The sequence below is a fragment of the Camelus ferus genome, chromosome 6, assembly GCF_009834535.1.
Source record: "Camelus ferus isolate YT-003-E chromosome 6, BCGSAC_Cfer_1.0, whole genome shotgun sequence".
In the NCBI taxonomy this organism is placed as follows: Eukaryota; Metazoa; Chordata; class Mammalia; order Artiodactyla; family Camelidae; genus Camelus; species Camelus ferus.
Genome location: NC_045701.1, coordinates 90,419,793 through 90,438,473, shown reverse-complemented (window position 1 = coordinate 90,438,473; position 18,681 = coordinate 90,419,793). Strand labels below are relative to the sequence as shown.

The 18,681-nt window shown below is 54.0% G+C and overlaps 1 long non-coding RNA gene across 1 annotated transcript; it reads right to left on the bottom strand.

Annotated features, from left to right (window-relative positions):
• Positions 1 to 8,024: 8,024 nt before the first annotated feature.
• LOC116664407 lies at positions 8,025 to 11,751 on the bottom strand. Its single transcript, XR_004320942.1, has 3 exons — positions 10,719 to 11,751; positions 10,221 to 10,336; positions 8,025 to 8,809 (listed from the first exon to the last, which is right to left on the bottom strand). It is a non-coding gene; the product is annotated as an uncharacterized LOC116664407 (long non-coding RNA).
• Positions 11,752 to 18,681: the final 6,930 nt, after the last annotated feature.

The following is an 18,681-nucleotide window of genomic DNA, read 5'->3' as shown; positions in this document are numbered from 1 at the left end:
AGGAGGACCAGGGCCTGCATTACAGCTGAAGCCCACGCTGGGGCCTGGGAGGCTAGGACGTACCTGAGAGGGGCTGACAACAGCATCACTGTCCCGAAGACGGAGCTGAGTCCAAGTGCCTTCCCGGTCAGAGTTTGATACGCAAATAAGAGTCTCCCCCTGTATATTCGCCATTAATAAAGTGAACATACAAAGGGTATCCTCTCTTCAAGTACCAAAGAGCAGCTTCAGGGAGCACCACTGCCGCATCTTCCCCAGAGGGGGCTCGCCTCCTGCCGGGCCTGAGACCAAGGGGGAGGGGCCGGTGACAACACTGACCCTGCACACGGCGCCCCGGCCCGCACTGGGCTGGGCTTCCCAGCATCTCTCCAAGACAGGACTGTCTCCCAGACATACAAAGTAAATGTCCAATGCTGACAACCCTTCCTGGCCTGCAAAACCACTGCCTCTGCCCAAAGCCTCTCCCTCCAGGAAGTCCCCCTGGTGACACAGTGGCTGCTGGGAGTTAGAAGACACAAGAGCATGCATTGTTAAAGAAAAGCAGTATAAGCGAAAACCAACACACTCTGGATCCACTGCCCGCTCACAATTTGCATAGCAGTGTTAAGACGAATGTCCTTTCTCCCGAACTTGGCATTCTGTCCAGAAGACCACCGAGCTGGTACTCAAAAGCACTCATCTAGAGCAAAGTTCACCAAAGGAAAGTGGAATCCCCACGGGCCAGCTCTCATCAAACAGATCATGGCATCAGTAGCCCCGGGTCCTCCCGTCACTGTTGGCAACAAGGCCAAGGGGAGGCCCGTGGGCCGAGAACCAGGGCTTACAGTCCCAGGGCAAGTGCCATAAAAACACGGCACCCTGGGGCCACCCCGGTCCCTTACTTCCCTTCTCTCAAGTGGATGTTACAGCCCAGAAGCCAGCCCGAGGATGCCCTGGGGATGGAGGCCTGGGACCCCAACACATCCAGGACAAACTAGACACTGACTTGCTGTTGACCCTTCTTTCTCATATCTGGGACGTACGCTGACCGTGAGGTCTCCTCCCTGGGCCTGGCACCCCGTCTGGGAAGATGTGCCAGAGTAGCAGCTCGGGGACACTTCGTCATCAAGTTAAGCATCAACGTTCTCCACACAACAGCAGCTTGGAAAAGGAAACACTGCCCTCGCCAAAGTCAGCATCTCGTCCCGAAAGTTCTCTGAAGGATGCAGGGGATGAGGAGGGCGAGAGGCCAGGTCACAAACAGTAAGAGAGAGCTACGTGCCCCACGGTCAACCATGCGCTTGCCTACCCCATGGCAGTCCTGGCCTCTGATGCTCCCTGAAGTCCGCCTTGTTTTCCAGATGCTTTCCCAGGCGGGATTTGCTCCTTGGAGAGAGCCCGCCCTTATCCATGCGTTACAAATGATGCAAACACAGGCAGGGAAATCTCTCTTCAAGTAGCAAACAACCCCACTGGTGGGAGAGCCACTCTCACGGGGACAAAGTTGGCCTCAGCTCCAGGAGCAAGCCTAAGATAAACAGATCCGATACGCGGGGTTAGCGGGCAAGTGACGCACCGCTGCGTGCGGAGTTCGCACCCGTGGGTGGATCACACATCTCTTCCTTCCACATCCCAGGGAGCAGTCCCCCGACCAGTGCCCCTTCCTAAAACTGACCGCCTGCCCAGGCATCCTCTAAGATGACTGCAGAGGGCATTCTGGAAAATGCGTTATCAACATGGCGAGCACACGGAGAACAGGAGTCACTCAAGGCCGATGACGTAACCTGAGACCACAACCTCGTAACCACCCAGCACAGGCCGAGCGCAAGTCAGCCAGACTCATCCCCTGCAAAGCGCGAGCTCTGTCACTGTCTGTCCCTGCTCCCTCTCTTCTTTGATGGTGACGTCCCATCCTCGGAGGTTTCCAAGCAGCATTTGATACTGAAAACGTGGATTTTCCTCTATGATTAATCGTAAATAATGTACTCATAGAAGGAGAATCTACCTTTTAAATACCAAAGAAGGATTCTGTCCAGGAGAACTCGAACCTGCGCGTGAGTCACCAAAAATGAAAGTCACGTAGGACAGACACACCTCCACAGATATGCAGACAACAGACCCACAACGTGGTCTTCACTGAGAGGGCTGCTCGGCCAGACGTGGCTCTCAAGTGTGGGTGAGCTCCAGGCCTCCGTCCTTCATTAAGACACGGCATGTGGTCCACCCAACATGCACTCACCTGCCCGGGCCCCGGGGCCCAGGGGTGGGGCTAGCCCTACAGTCTCTCCCCAAAATACTTCCCAAGCAGCATTTGATACTGAAAACATGGATTTTCCTCTATGATTATCTCTGAATCACGTAAACATAGAAGGAATATCCACCTTTTAAATACCAAAGAAAGTCTGAATTCTGGAAAGGACAAAACTACCCACAATTCACCAAACACGGAAGCAAGACAGCAGAGCCAGCGGCGCCCACTCCCGGGCGCCACTGTGACCACACGGCTCAGCCTCCCGGCCCGGCCGGCTCCTCAGCGGGAGAGGGGCCGCTGAGGGAGATGCGCGGCAGGGCTGCGGCGGGAATGAAGCTCGTGTCCTGCGGCCCCCGCGCCCGGGGCTCGGCCCGCCTCGCTCCCTAGACCACGGGGTCAGTCCCCAGAAGGCTTCCTGGGCAGCATTTGATACTGAAAATGCGGATTCTCCTCTGTGATTAGCTAGCAAGCATGTAACCACAGAAGGAAAATCTACCTTTTGAATACCAAAGGTGGACCCGACGCACAGTGCGTCGGAAACGAGTCCCTCCACACAGCACAAAGCCCTGCGGAGCTGCCCCGGAGACACTGCGATGTCGGACCCCAGCCTCCGCCCTGAGTCGGCAGCTCGGTGGGAGGGTCTCCCCAAGATGGGGTGAGGGGCGGTCCACAGACATATGGCACAAAGGGGGCACATGAGCTGGGGTCCACCGTCTTCCACTTACCCTGGAGGGGCTTCCCCCAACCTGGCTCCCCGGACGGTGGTTTCAGTCCAGGAATGTTTCCAAGCAGCATTTGATACTGAAAACGTGGAATTTCCTCTATGTTTAACCATAAATGACATAAACATAGAAGGAATATCCACCTTTTAAATACCAAAGAAGGATTTAGTCCCGGAAAGCATGAACCTGAACACAATCCGTCAGAAATACTGGTAACACAGGACAGGCGCCCTGAGCGTGGGCCTCCGGTGGGGTGGGGGCGGGGGGCGGCGGGGACTGTCAGCTCCAGGAGGACACCTGTCCCCTCACCAAGGGAGATGTGGGCTGGGATCACCTTCCCTTCTCTCCCTGTGTGTGTGTGTGTGTGTGTGTGTGTATGTGTGTGTATGTGTCTGTGTATGTGTGTGTGTGTGTGTGTGTGTGTGTGTGTATTGGCGGTGGGGTGTTAATCTTTCTCTGTCTTCCCAGTAGGGGATTTTGTGTTCAGAGATGTTTTAAAAGCAACTTTAGATACTGAAAATGTGGATTTTCCTCTATGATTAACCATAAATCCTGTAAACATAGAAGGAATATCCACCTTTTGAATATCTAAACACTGAGCAGCCGTGGGGAGCCCAAGCCAGAACACGACTCAGCAAGAATCAAAGCCACTCAGGGCAGTCGAGCCCTGTCTAAGTCCCATGAAGGAACCCTGACGTCACATCCCGGCCTTGTTGGGTCCAGATGATGGACCGGATTCAAAGGCACACGGTTTGGGGTCTGTCTGCAGTCACTCCCCTGCTCAGGGGAACCCTCATGTCTCCTCCCCACTGGGGATTTCATGGCCAGGAGTACTTCCAAAGCAGAATCTGATTCTGGAGAAGTGGATGTACTTCAAAACTTCACCATAAATAAAGCAAGTGCAGCAGGAATAGTCACCCTTGAAGTTACACAAATGCCACAGACAGAGAGAAAACTCTGTGAAGTTCCTAAATCAATGGCAAGTCTGTGAAGCCCTCCTGAAGCACCGATGGCACAGGGCACAGAAAAGTGTGCAGGACAGTCAAGCATCCTTTCACATACCTTGGAGGGATGAAGACATCAAAGAACCTTCCAGAGAATGAGACTTGTGTTTGGAAGGTCTCAACAGGCAGGAATCAATGAGTCTGATGCGATTGGCTGTTGGGATATATGAGACAACAGATCACAAACAATATTCCTTCAAACACAATGAGGGGCAGAAAGGCAGGATGTTCACCAGCAGCACCCCCCCACCAACCACTAAAAACTACACAACCTCCAGAAAAGTCATTTTTCAGGTGGACGGGGGGTGTGCTTACTGAAATAGGTGCTGTGAGTCCCTGCTAAGGCGTGCCTCCAAAGCAAACAGTGACTCAGCAATAATCCTGACTCAGCCCCTGATCTGCAAGGTTGCCACCACCTCCAGGATCCTAAACACAGATTCAACACTGAAGACAAATGGGCCCAGCAGCATTCTTCAGAAACAAGGCATATGTCCTGTGGCCCACCCTCCACCCACAGCCCACAAAGAGGCACCAACACCAATCCTGCTTTTCTGAAGCTGGAATTGATCAAAAAAGCCTTATCCTGCAAGAGCAATGGCTGTCACAAGGGTGGAGTCAAGCACCCCTCCTAGAGATGAATGGACCCCAAGGGGAGTGGACCAGGTCACCCTGTCTCCTACAGAGCCAGAGCCCCTGCCCCACAGCCACAGCTCAGCAAGGAAGCTACCCTGACCCCCCAGTTCCCCCAAGCACAATCTGTCATAAATAAAGCAAACACACTGGGCCCAGTGTTTCTCACGTACCAGTGGGAGCAGTGCCACGCCCCCCAGGTTGGTATTTTCCCCATGAAGCCTTGCCCCTAAGAAATGAGACGTGGCTGGTTTGGGGATCAGAGGGTCTAAGCCTGTGGCCAGCATCATTCACGTACCCATGAGTCGTTCTTACAAGCATGGCCATGAATGAGGGGAGTATGCTAGCAAGGAAAAAGTCCCAGCTGGGTTTCCAATTTTAATTGAAATGCGGGCAGCCAGGCAAGTTCTGGCACAGACGTAGTGACTAGCAAGGAACTCCTCTTCAGGGATCCTGGGAGAGCAACGTCAACCTGCCTGTTGTCTCTTCCAAGAAGCTGGCATCACTCTGTGTCCTGCTAAGGCCAAATGGCAAGCTCAGGCACCAGGGCCAGGGAGCTGGTAACTGTGTCTGCTCACTGCCTGGCATCACCCCCTTTCTTCCCCCACTGCCCACATTTCCTCCTGGACCGGCCTTCCCGGACAGCTCTTCCTGAATAAACCACCTGCCCACAAACTTTGAGGAACCCCTTCCAAGTCTAAGACAAAAGTATGTCTTAACAAGAGCAGTCTGGCCTCCAGGGAAACCATAGAAAGATAAATCAGAGACAAGTAGACAAGATGTAGGGACATTTGAAAAATGTATAAAGTCTTAGAGTCTCTGTAACTTTCCCCAAAAGAACATTTTCCCTTTAAAAAGTTACTATTAAAATGAAGTTATTAAAATAAAAAGTGATTAAAAATAAATATTAATAAAATCAAATTATTATTAAAATAAAATATTTAAGTAAGTTATGTACTAAAACATTGGTACACCTGCCGATGCATACTCATAAAAACTCCCACAATCATTGCACATTTATCATAATTTGTTCAGTGTGTATCCATGTCTTATCTACTCTTTTAGAGGTTAAGCTGTGGAAGCCAAGGGCTGGGAGAGCGTACATTCCAGGATTCTTCTAAAAATCTGAAAACCTTGTTAAACATGTTTTTGTTCACATTTATTTGTCAATTTAAAAAAAAAATTGGCATTATACAACCTAACTTTTCACATTTAGAGATTTAGCTTAAGAAACAGGATTATGTGGTAATTCATTCAATAAATTCTCCATTCTCCAAACAAAAAATAAACAAAGGAAAACACTCGCCATCTGGCTAGCCATCTGTTCACACTGCCTCGGAGAGGGGCTCACGCACACACACGCTCCGCGCCCGAACCTGACACCGCACGCAGAGAGTCCTTCAAGAAGGCATTTGATGATGAAAAGAGATCAACCGTGCAATATCTGCCACAAATAAAGCAAATACATCACGGACAACCTCCTTTCGAACATCTCAGACCAGTTTCTGCGACACGCTTCTCCTCCAGCCGCCACGCGTCCTCCTGCAAAGGAAACGGATGGTGAGCGTTAAGGGATGGAGAACAGCCACCATCAGAGGCGCGACGCTCCCTGGGAGCCTTCTTTGGACGTGCCTGGGTGTGCAGGTGACTGTGGTCCTCCCTGACGTCAGCAGCATGACGCTGATGGCCTCCAAGGTGGGAACGGAGGCTCGGTTCTGAAAGAGAACCGTACCTTTCACGTCTCCCTGGGCATAAGACTAAGGCGTCACTGGACTATAGTCCTGCCCCTTCCACAGGAGATGCAGAACTGGAACCCCCTCCAGGAAGTCCTCCGGGGCTGGGGTGATGCTGAGGCTCCGTGGCCAGGTGGCAGGTGCCTGACACAGGATGCACGGCCTCTCTCTAGGAACCTCAGGGAGGCGCCCCGTCGTCTAAAAGGAGCAGTACTTGACTGAGCGATGCAGGTAAGCCGTGCGGACCCTCATCTCGGAAAGCCATTCTCGATGGACCTCACGTGGTGGCTGCTTCTTCTCCGAAGGTGTTTTTGTCTCCAGGAAGGTCTCTGAAGGGCGAGGATGGCCGGGGGCAGGAGCCAGCCACTATGCAGGCGTTCACTGAGGCCAGCACAGCCCGCACGCTGCAGTCGGGGCTGCCGTCAGCATCTCTTCCCGGAAGTCAGTGCTGGGCTCCGGAGATGGGGTATGATACTCAAATAGAAGTGCACCCGTATTTTTCGTCATAAATAAAGCGAAGAAACACGGATAACCTCTTTTCTAGTACCAAAATGCAGCACCGGGAGCAACCCCACGGCCTCCGGTCCTGGCCGGCGGAGCTCCGCACACCTCCTAGGGAAGAGAGACGCTGCCGTTAGCGATGGGGCGACCAGGGCGTTCCTCGCGTGTTCTCTAGACGGCAAGGGCCACTCACCCTGCAGAGCTGCCGACGCCATGGAGCCCCAGCTCTCACAGCCTCTCCTCCAAGTCGGGTTTGATACTGAAAAGAGGTCGGCCAAGAATGATTTGTCATAAATAAAACGAATCCACCCGGGAAAACCTCTCCTCGAGTACCACAGAACGGAACCGTCCACGGGGCCCACGGCACCTCCAGCGGGAAGATGGCCTCAGGATGGACGGGACGGGGAGGGCGGAGACGGGACAGCGGAGTCTTTCATGAGTCACATCCACTCACTGATCCGGACCGGCAGCTGACACCAGCGTCCCTTCTCTGTCGATGGCATCCGGACATGTGTCCCTCCGGGGCAGGACTGGACCCTGGGAAGAGGCAAGCTGAGTGGGATCAGTCCCAATGCGTGACTGCCCCAGGAAAAGCCCTCTCCCAGAACCTACGGGACCCTCCACCACAGCTGCTGTCCTCTGTCACTTCTACCACGGATGTGAGGGTGACAGTGCGCCAGGAGACAACCAGAGACGACACCCACGCGCCTGGCAGCCAGGCTGCTGCTTAGCCATATTTGGGGGGGGGGGTACTGCTCTCACCTGAACTCCTTTCAAATGTGGGGGAAATTCTTTACTACAGGTCATAGAAACGTGTCTCCCCAGCCTCCCTTGCAGGGGGAGTGGGCATGGGACCCAGGCCTCGCCCCCAACGCCTGCCCTTAGAGGTGGGCATTGCCTGAGGTTGGACTGATGGCTGGACCCCAAGTGTCCCCGAGCCCGCCAGCACACAGTTGACAAGGGACACTGCCCCACGTACGTACCAAGAGAGGCAGTGACGCCCAGGCCCCTTCCCCAAACTTCCACTGGGGCCAGGGAGCTCTGGGAGGTGAGATTTGATGCCGGAAAAGAAGTGCACCATGTTTGTTTCGTCACGTATCAAGCGAAAATAACATGGGCGACTTCTTTTCAGGTACCAGAGATCAGCACTGACGGCCAGGCGATGGCAGCTGCTCGCCGCCAGCCAGCCCACCTGGGTGGGAGGGACACTGAGCCTCAGGGCACGGTGCTGAGGCCGCGGCAAGCACCAAATGTGAAGTGTGAGCTCGAAAGCAGCAGGCATCTGCTGACCCTGGAGGAGGTGGGCGGTCGCTCTTTGCCTGCAGCCTCCTGTCCGGGACGCCCTCGCAGGCGAGGCTGACATGGCGCAGAGATGGATCCTGTGGGCATTGTCAGGACGAAGCTGACCGATCCCAGACTCCCTCTGCTTCTGGATTCTGGGAAGTGCTCATGGGCAGAATTCAATAATCAGGGCAGACGTGTTCTGGAATGTTTGCTATCAACTCCACAAATGCTCATGGAGAGCATCATTTCAGAGAAAATGGGATGGACAGCCTTGGACACTGAAATAAAATCTCCTCTGTGAGTCAGCGGTTCTGGTAAGGCCTCCTCTTGAGACAGGAAACAGAGAGCACTGAATTACGTGAAACCGGCCAACAAAGCAGCACCCAGGCTCTGTGGCCCCATCCACTTGCGTGCCTTGCGTAGTTCCAGCCCCAGCACCCCCTCCTCACGGCACTCCTGACTCCTTCGAGGCGTGGTGTGGTTCTAAGTCGCTGGTAGTTTGGGATGACTCGTGACAAATACAGCAAGCCTGTCACAGAGCCAGAGAGCAGCAGCAACGAGGAGCGATCTCTTCTCCAAAGTCAGCATCGTTTCCGGGAAGTCCTCCCAGGGGCAGGGTCTCGGAGGAAATGAGGCAGGGCAGATGCTCTAGGGTCCATTGTCCTTCAGGTCTCCTGGAGAGGGGCCCACGCCAATGGCTCTTCCCTGGACATAAAGCACATTCATTAGGTATTATTTATGATTCGTAACTTAAACCACGAGGACAACATTTTTGAAGAACACTGTAAATCCACAATAAAAAGTCACCTTTCACCAAAAACCTGTGTTAGGATACTGAGGACAGCTCACTGAAGAGACATATCACTGAAAAAAAATGCAGGTTTCCCAGTTACCACAGCGGTATGGTATCATCTGTCCATGGCCCAAGTAAGATAAAACCCAACTCAAACTGGCTTGAACAATAAAGGGATTTATAAGCTTTATATAACTGTTAGACTTATACAACTGAAAAGTGCAGAAGCAGGGTAAGCTTCAGGTAGGGTTTGATCCAGGGGCTCACACAGTATCACCCAGGTCCTTTCTATTCCCCAATATCACTTTCATGGGACAGGCTTCCCCTAGTGGGTCTGTATCTCCCACACACATAGCCCCAGGCACTCTCTTTTCTTGGTCTTTAAATAGTTGTGGGAGCTTCAAGGCTGAAGGGAACACAGATAGTCTATTGGGGCAGCTCTCAGGGAAAGGGAGAAGTATTTCCTTTCCCAGACGCCTCAGCAAACATCTCCTTGCATCTCATTGGCTCAGAGATAAAAGAGACATCTAAACCCTCAGCTGGTGTGTGTGTGTGTGTGTGTGTGTGTGTGTGTGTGTGAGGAGGGTGGGGGGGAGCTCAACACAACCTAAGCCACGTGGCAGAAAGAGGGGAGCATTCATGAGAGAAATCAGGGGAAACTGGGGATGCAGGGTGGCAACAAGCTTGCCCAAAGTCCACTACAAGTGCCAACATGCCTTCCTTAAAGTTGGCGCCAGAACCAAGATGTCCTTGAGGCCGAATTGGATACTGAAAAAGAAGTGCACCGCGAATGTTTCGTCACAAATACAGCGAAAAAGACACGGGCAACTTCTCCCTAAGTACCGCACGTCAGGGCCTTCGAGCAGCTCCGCTTCTCCACGGTGGCGTCACGGTGGTGGACTTCCTGAGGGCCACAGGGTCCTGTTCCTGCACCAGGCAACACGTCTTCACGAAACGAGTACCAGAGGGACGTTTCACGATTGCCAAAGCACAGCAGCTGGCTGATGGACAACACCGCAAATGAAACGCAATGACCTCGGCCCTGACAGTGTCACCGTGGCTGACCAGCCCTAGCATACAGAAGTGCTCCCATGGTGGACAGGACACTGAAGGCTAATGATTCACTGAGGAATAATGAATGGAATTCAAGTCTTTGGTGACCTGTGTGGACGACTGACTCAGTGGCTCCGCATCTTCACCACAGCCTCCTTGTCAGTGGCGGGTACCTCCCACCCCCTGTCTTTGGCCTTGGCCGCATGACTTGCCAGTGAGATGTGCCAGTTCCAGGTTTCAGTGTTAAGCAGCCTCTGGGTTTCCACTTACTTTCCTGTGCCCCAGCCATCACTGTGAGACCACCACGCTGGCCAGTCCGAGAGGAGGGTGCTGGATACGAAGTCCCACCTTCACCCCCAGAGAAGACCTCATCTCCGGAAGTCGTCCTAGATGTGGAGGGGATACCAGGCATTAGTGAACCAGGAGACACGTGTGCTAAGCAGGATGTGTGTGAAACGCCTACACCCACACCTTCACTGATGGTGAGTCCAGCGCCCCCTCCCTGAAGCTGGTATCACTCCCAGAATGCATCTTCAGCAGGATCGGACACCGCCCAGCACCCAGCCCGTGGGTCTTCCCAAGTCAGGCAAAGTTGGCCAACAGACACAGAGACGAGTGAGGACAACAAAGCCTCCTTCCCCAAGGAATGATCATGGACTTGAAACCCGCCCACGGAGAGGCTGGATTCTAAGTGGGAATGACCCAGAAGGGGCACATCAAAGCCACTCTGCAAGGACACTGAGGACCAGCCCCCACCCACTCACTCACCAGGAGTGGTGCAGATACCAGTGGCCTTGCCTGGAATCCGGCTTCACATCCAGGAAACCCTCCAGGCAGTATTTACTACTGAAAAGAGATGGGCCATGTGACATTCATCTTCTACATCACAAGGTCACCAGACAGTCTGTCTCCAGATCCCACAGAATAGTTGACGTCACAGCCACAGAAGCACCACTGCGCACGTGCGCGCACACACACACACACACACCCCTTCCTGAGGATAGTTAGACCCCTGAACCAGGCAATACACACATCCTGCAACCAACTTGTGCAGCGGGGTGGGCATTCCCCTGGTAGAGGCCCTGATACCCAGGCCACTTCCTTAGCATTTTCTGTGCAGGCTAACCGTTTTCCTGAGAAGGATTCGACACTGAAAGAGAGTATTCACGGACAATTGCTTCTATTCATTTTTAAAAGGCAGGAGGGGGAGCCCCAAAGAGGGTGACCCCTCTTTAAATGCTGCAGATCCACCCTGGCCCCAAATCCTCCTATGTCTTCTCCACAGCCGCCACGTGCACCGGGACGTCACCCCGCAGGTGGACCGGGTGCTGATGGATAGTCAAACGGGTGACCTACATCATAAACCAAGTGCACGTCACCGGTCTGCCATCCCCTCAGCTACCCTGGCGAGCGGCTGCTGTGTCCAGAAAGCCATCGGAGCAGGGCCTCACGAGGAAGTTACCACCCACCATGAGCCATCAGCCAGGTGCCAACCACAAGGAGCAACCTCCCTCCACCGCAGGAAGACGGGCCTTTCTCCAAACTCAGCTTCCCTTCCAAGGAGCTGTCCACGGAGGGCTGGACCCTGGTACCCATCCTCCACCCCACCCCGGGACGCGCGACACACAGTCCGCCTTCCTTGAGCTGGCCACGTCCCTTCCCTGAAGGCCGCATCAGGAACGGGAAGTGCCTCCAGGGCAGGAATTGATACTAAAAAAGAGGTTTCCCGTGTATGTTTCATCATAAATAAAGAGAAGACAACACGGACAACCTCTCCTTCGAGTATCGAAGATTAGCACGGATCAAACACCAAAACGAAACCAGAAACCAAAACCAAAACCGCCGAATCTTCACCGATGTCGGTGTCCCCTCCAGGGAATTCTCACAAGTCCACCTGGCCCTGGGCAGACCAGACACACATGGCATTTGCGAGTGGACAGTCTGAATCAGTGTCCTGGAGCGGTTTCTGGAGGTCAGCCAAGACACTTTTTTAAGACTTGATACTGAAAAGAGGTCACTGTGAAATGTTTTTCACCAACACAGAGAACACTCAGTGTGTAACCTCTCTCCAGGGGCTGGGGCTTTCCTGATGTGGAACCACAGTCTCCTTCTGGAAGTCCATCAGGCCTCAGGAAGTGTCCCAGCAATGCTGTGCATCCCCAGGTCAGTGCCTCAGGAGAGAGTTCACGGATCTGTGGTCTGCACTGGACTGCCACCCAGGCCCCCGCATGGAATTGGCTGTGGGTCCAAGCAGTCTTCCAGGCAAGAGGTGGTTCTGAAAACAGATGTAGGTGTCAGGTTAGTTGTGCATAAAGTAAGTGCCCTCTACAACCTCCCGCCGAGGTGGGGCAGGGAAAGCTGGGAAGAGGGCCAGGCCTCCATCCTCCAGATGAACACTGCTGAATGCCTTCCGCTGCCTTCCATTTAATTCAGTAGAATTAAGGAATAAAAACAATTTTCATTTCCTGAAGCCAGTTTGCCAAACGTTTGTGCCAAATCTGGCTTGGCTTTTCTGTTTTGCTGCAAAGCTCCTTTGACCCTAATTTTGTCACTGTCAGAGGAATACTGGTATCTCCAGCCTCTTTTTCATTTCCGTGGGGAAGGAGGCCAACCCCGGCAGCACTGGAGAGATAGGTGTCAAACGTCAAAGGAAAGAAAACTCCAGGTTTTCTCCTAAGCTGGCCTCTAGAGCAGGGGACAACGAGAGTCACTGGGCCATGCGGCTTCCCTACACCCTTATGATCTATCTTTTGACCCCTGCTTACCTACCAGAGCGCCCAGCGGTCTGCATGAACACAGCAGTCACTGGCCCCGGGGACATCAGAGGTGATGGCACCTCCCCGCCATCCCATTTCCTCGCCTTTCTCTCTCTTTTCGCTCAGGGCTCTTTGGGTGGAAGGAATGATGTCTGGGCCTCAGTTAAAATGAAAGAACAGTTGTGTCGGTCATGGCTGCCACCCCTTCTGCTCTGGCTCTAATCAAATCAAGTGGGAATGAAGTGGGAAGACCTCGTCCTTCTTAAGAACCTGATGCCCCTTCCCCAAATGCCACGGGAAAGCCCAGAACCCAGCATCATAGCCAACTCCCGTCAAAACAAGTGCACTGCCAACGACCTACCTCTGTGCCCTCACTTTAGGGCCAGCAAGAACCACTTCCTTTCCCAATGGTTGTCGTCGCCTCCAGGAAGTCCTCCTGAAAAGGATGGGCAAGCAGCATCAGTATCAGACACAACAGGCACAAGAGAAGCAAGCGTCTCGGCCACTCACCCTGGACCAGCGCTGACAACTTCCGTCTCATCCAGGGAGTCTTCCAAGCTGGTATCTGACACTGAAGAGGGGTCAGCGTGAACCATTTGTCATAAAAGAATCAAACACACGAAGGAGATCTCTCCGTGAGGAGTGCAGAGAAGCTCTGCCTACAGAAACACGCCATCGCCTCCTAAAGGATGAATTAGATACAATGGTCAGTGGACCAGGGGTGTCCCCAGTAAAGCACGTGGCCTGTAGCAAGCTATCTGCTCATTTCTCCCGGACCCAGGGTGATGACAAAGTCCTCTCCCCTAAATTGGCATAATATCAAACATTCCCTCAGATTTAAAACAGTTCAGCCTAGAATTCCGGTTGGAAATAAACTGGTCCTACCCCAGACCAATTCTAGGGACCCCCCGCAAAGCCCCATCTTGATCTCAGAACAAGCTTTTCTTCCCAAAGATGTCATTATGTCCAGAACAGCTTTTCAGAATAAACCAGGGGCTGGGGGGCAGTGGTCCAGGCCACCTACGTTGTCTGCTCAGTGCATGTTCTCCATGCAATAGGCATTCACCAACATGGGTTACTCCAAGATAGATGCAACCACAGATAGCCCACCTGCGTGTTCTGGGCATGGAGCTGTCATGGGGACCACTGTCTTCCTCCAGGTGGGCATCACCTTGGAAGTACTCCTAAGAATGGATAAGATACTGATGATTAGTGGAAGAGATGATGAAAGTCAGAAACACGGGTCAGGCTTTGTGGTCAACCAGTTACTCATGTCCACAGCACCCCTTTCCTGAGGCTGAGATCTGGACCAGAAGGCCTCCAAGGTGGAATCTGATACTGGAAAACAGGTTAACCAGGTGTGTTTCATCCTCATTGAAGAAACAGAGACCTAGAAAACCTCTCTTCAGGTACCACCAATTACACTGATAGGAACACCACTGATGCTTCCTCAGACTTGACATCCAGTCCTGGAAGTCCTGTTTACACGGATTGGACACGGGCGGTTAGGAGAGCAGGTGACATCAATCATCAGTGTTAGGCACAGGCTTTGTGGCCACTTATTTCTGTCCACTGGACGGGAGCTGACAGTAACGCCTTTCCCTGAAGCTGAGGTCTGGACCAGAAGGCCTTCAAGATGGGATTTGATACTGGAAAAGAGGTTAACCAGGTGTGTTTCATCCTCATTAAAGAAACAGAAACCCAGAAAACCTCTCTTCAGGTACCACGGAGTAAGACTGACAAAAACACCAGTGATTCTTCCCCAGACTTGACATTCAGTCCTGAAGTCCTGTTAATATGGAATTGGACACCGTGCATTAGTCGCTTTGCTGGTGGAAGCCATTAGTTGAATGCATGCTGTCCGTTAACCATCCGTCCAAGTACCCCAGTGGGGCAGACCCCGGTGGCTTCCTGATCTTCCTGAATTTGGCACCATGGCCAGAGGGTAGTGATACTACAGCAACCCTGCTCAGAAGAGCTGTCACATTTTTGGTTAACCCCCAGGGCAAACTCTTCTCGGCTACCACAGAGGCAGAGATGCCCCCAAGCCAAGGCAGGCTCCCCCGAAGACCCTCCCAAGGACTCCCTGGGTACTGAGGTGTGTGGGGCCTGGGGACCTGGTCATAAAGAAAGTGCAAATACGCTGGTCAGCTGATCACTTGAGTACGTTGGGGTGGTGCAGACAGCATGCCCCTTCCCCTGAATTTGGATGGCCTCAGATCTGGGAAGCCCTCCAAAGAAAGAGGTCCTACTGAAAACAGGTCTAAGTGTGCCGCACCCCGCACAGGTGCAGCGAGCGCCTCGTGGACGCTCCCTCCTCCACGGCTGGCGGAGCCCTGCTGGCTCTGCTTTAGCGTTTCCTCTCCCAGAGTTGGCATTTCTTCCGGGAGGTCTCCAAGGGGGGATTAGATACTGAGGGTTAGTGGACCAGGTCACAAACGGCACAAATAAAGCGTGTGCTCTCTGGTCAACCATCTCATGTACCCAGGCATGTGCTGACGCCACTCCCCTCATCCGCCAGCTAGCCCTGCCCTTGAAGCCGCCGAGCCAGGGCGCTCTGCTGAGAAGGGCTGCCACCCGTGGGCGATCGTCACACACAGAGGCAAACGCATCACGAACAAACCTCGCTGAGTGGCACTGAGTGTAGACCTAGCGTCCCCCCCCCCAGTTGAGGTTAGCTCCAGGAAAGCTGGCAAGGCGGGATTAGATACTGCAAAGAGGTCGACCGTGTAATGTGCGCCATAAATGAAGCGAACGCGCCACGGACCACCTCTCTCCAAGTACCCGGCAGCAGTGCTGACACCAGGGCAGCAGCTCTTCCTCAAAGCGGCGTCACCTCCTGGGCGTCTTCCAAGGTGAGGTGTGATATCGAGAAGAAGTAGACCATGTGTCCTACGTCGCAAACAAAGCGTGCACACCATGGTCGACCGCATCCACGAATACCAGGAAGTGACACTGGCCCCGCCTCTCTTCCCTTAACTTGGGGTCACCTCGAGGGGGCCCTTGCAAGATGCCTCGTGAATTACCAGCCAACGGCAAATGTGGCAATAACTAAAAACCCATGCCCAGAGCCGCTGCCACCGCCAGGATGCCCGGGAAGTCTGGGACTGAGTGGTGACCATCGGTTGGAGGAACGAGTGGTCAGAAAGAAAGCACGTGATCTGTGCTGGATGGCGCCGACCACGTGGGCCCTGCTCTCAAGTTGGCATGGCCTCCAGGATGTCCCCTCAGGCTGACTGATGCTGAGAATTAGTGGACCATGTGACATACGTCATAAACAACACGTACGTTTTATGGTCGACCATCTCTCCACACACTGTGGGATGGTGCTGAGGCCAGACCAATGTGTCTCCCACGAAGTTGGCTCTGCCTCTGGGAAGCCCTCTGCGACTGAATTTGATATTGAGAAGACGTGGACCATATTACATACGACACAGAGCCAGCGCATGTTCTATGGTCAACCATCTTTTCAGGTACCGTGGAAAGGGCTGATGTCAGAACCGGCGTCTCTTTCCGCTCGTTAGCATCGCCTTCAGGAAGCCCTCGAGGCTGGATGCATTACTGAGAAGAGGCCACCAAGCACCGTCTGCTACAGGCGCAGCGGACGCAGCAGAGAAACCCCTCAAGGACCCGGAGTGGAGATGATGCCGGAACGAGCGCTAGGCCTGATACTCAGTATTGCCTACAAGAAGCCCCCCAAGGTGCTTCTGCTGTTATGAAAAGGTGGCCCAAGGGACATGCGTTGTCAGTAAGACGTGAGCAGCGTAGTCAGCCTCTACTGAACATCTCTGAGCAGTCCCGGGGCCAGAATGGGTACTGGGTCTCCAGGGGCTGACGCGACCTCCCCAGAGACCTCGAAGGCTGGATTCTACACTGGAAAGAAGTAGACCACATTACAGACGCTGTTAATAAAACACATGCAGCGCGGCTGAGCCCTTTCCAGGTACCGTGAGGTCGTCGCGGACGCCAGGACCAGTGCTCCGACTCGGCCCTCAGGCTGGCAGCCTGCAGCAAGCTCCCCGAGGCTGGGCTGGAGCTGGAGGGACGTGGGCCGGGAACGTGCAGCGCCCGTGCGTGCACCCGGCGGGGCCAATCAGATCTTCGTGGGGGAGCAACGCTGAGTCCAGAGCCAGGGCATCTTCCCCGAGAAGACTAAACTTGATATGGAAAAAAGATAGACTGCACACGCCCCGGCAATGAAAAAGGCGAGTCAGTGCGTCTTCAGGTACCCGGAGCGGCACCGGCCCAGGCGCGCCCGACCTGCCTCCGCGCGGTCCCGAGGCCACCCAAGGATAGCCTAGAGGATGGCGAGCGCGAGAACGTGTGACGTCGCTCCTTCGTGAACGCTGGCGGCGCTGACCGCCATTCTTCACGTATTCCGGGGGGAGGGGCCGAGGGGAAGCAGGACACCTTCCTAGAGGTGGTCTCTGTCCTAGGGCTGCCCTTGGAGGCGGCACCGGACACTGAGGAGAAGACCGTGCTGCAAGCACTAACAGATTAAGTACACATGTCACAGTCTACCACTCTGCCAAGTCCCACGGAGCGGGGAGGATGCTGAGGCCGGCGTCGCTTCCGTGACTTCAGGCTCTCTCCGGGATGGTTTGGATGGCTGGGCTGGATACCAAGAAGCGGTTTACCGTCCCACATACATACTCAAAATGTATGTGGGACGGTAAACCATTTCTTCAAGCACCGCACGGTGATGGCAGGGGTGGCCGGAGGAGGCTCGCGTCCGCCGAGCTGGCGCGGGGGCCTCTTCGAGGGTGTATTTGACGCTGAGAAGCAGCAGGTCATGGCGGACACTGACAAGAGCGGTGCAGTCGGCCTTGTCATGGAATGCCACAGAGCAGCACTGGTCCCAGAAAGAGAGTCAAGGCCTCCTCCCCAGAGGTGGCGAGACTTCCCGAGGCAGGACTTGGCATAGGAGTGAGAGTGTGTCATTTCTCGTCATGCAGAAAAGAACATGCCACACAGAAAACCATCTCTTCAAGGGTCACGGAGAGGCCTGGCGCTGGGTCCAAGGGCACCTCCCCGAAGACGGCGTCGTTTCCAGGAGCCTCGAGGATGGATTTGATACTGAGGGTTAGTGGACCGTGTTACATACGTCACAGATAAAGCGTACGCTATACGGTCTACTATCTCTCCAAGTACCACACAGGGATGCCGAGGACAGAGGCTGAGGACGCGTCCAGAGAGCCTTCCCGAGCTGGGGGAAATCAGAGGGCAGGTCGGGCACAATACATGCATCATGCGACAAAGCACACACAGGCTAGGAGTCTTGTCTCCACTGTCAGGAGCTGCCGTGGCCGCTGGAACTAGTGGCTTATCCTCAAAGCCAGCAACTCCTCCAGGAAGCCCTCCAAGGCTGCGAGTCCCACTGAGCAGAAGTGGACGAGGTTCTGGATCTCATCGCTCCAGAAATACTGATTAAGTGCCTACTGGGTGCCGGGCACCACGCTGGCTCTGAGGGAACGGGCAGGTGGGCACAGCAGGAGAGGGGCACGGCATGTGGTTGACAGAGCAGGTGAGGGGGGAGTAGTGAGCAAAATGAGGAATACAGGACGGCCTGTGTGCGGCCCAAACAGAACACCCGTCTAGCGGACCAACAGGCCAAGCAAACAGTCTCAGGGCATGTGAAGCCCAGGTCGTGAGCCTCTTTTGAGCATAAAAAAAAATATTATGCCACAAGGAAGGACTGACGGCCATCTCTGCCTCGACTCCAGGGGCATTTCCAGGAGGTCCTCTGAGGCCGGATGGGATCTGAGCAGTAACCACCAATTGCCATCTTCGTAAACAAAGCAGCTGTCATTTTGGTCAATGGACTCCCTAAGGTCAGAAGCTCCACCTCACCCCCCATCTTGGCATGGCCTCCAGGAAACCTCTGAGACCGCGTGTAACATCGGTCAGAGTGGACATTCGGACAGGCACAGGCACTGCGACACAGGAGGGACCTCTTTCGCACCACAGAGCGTGAC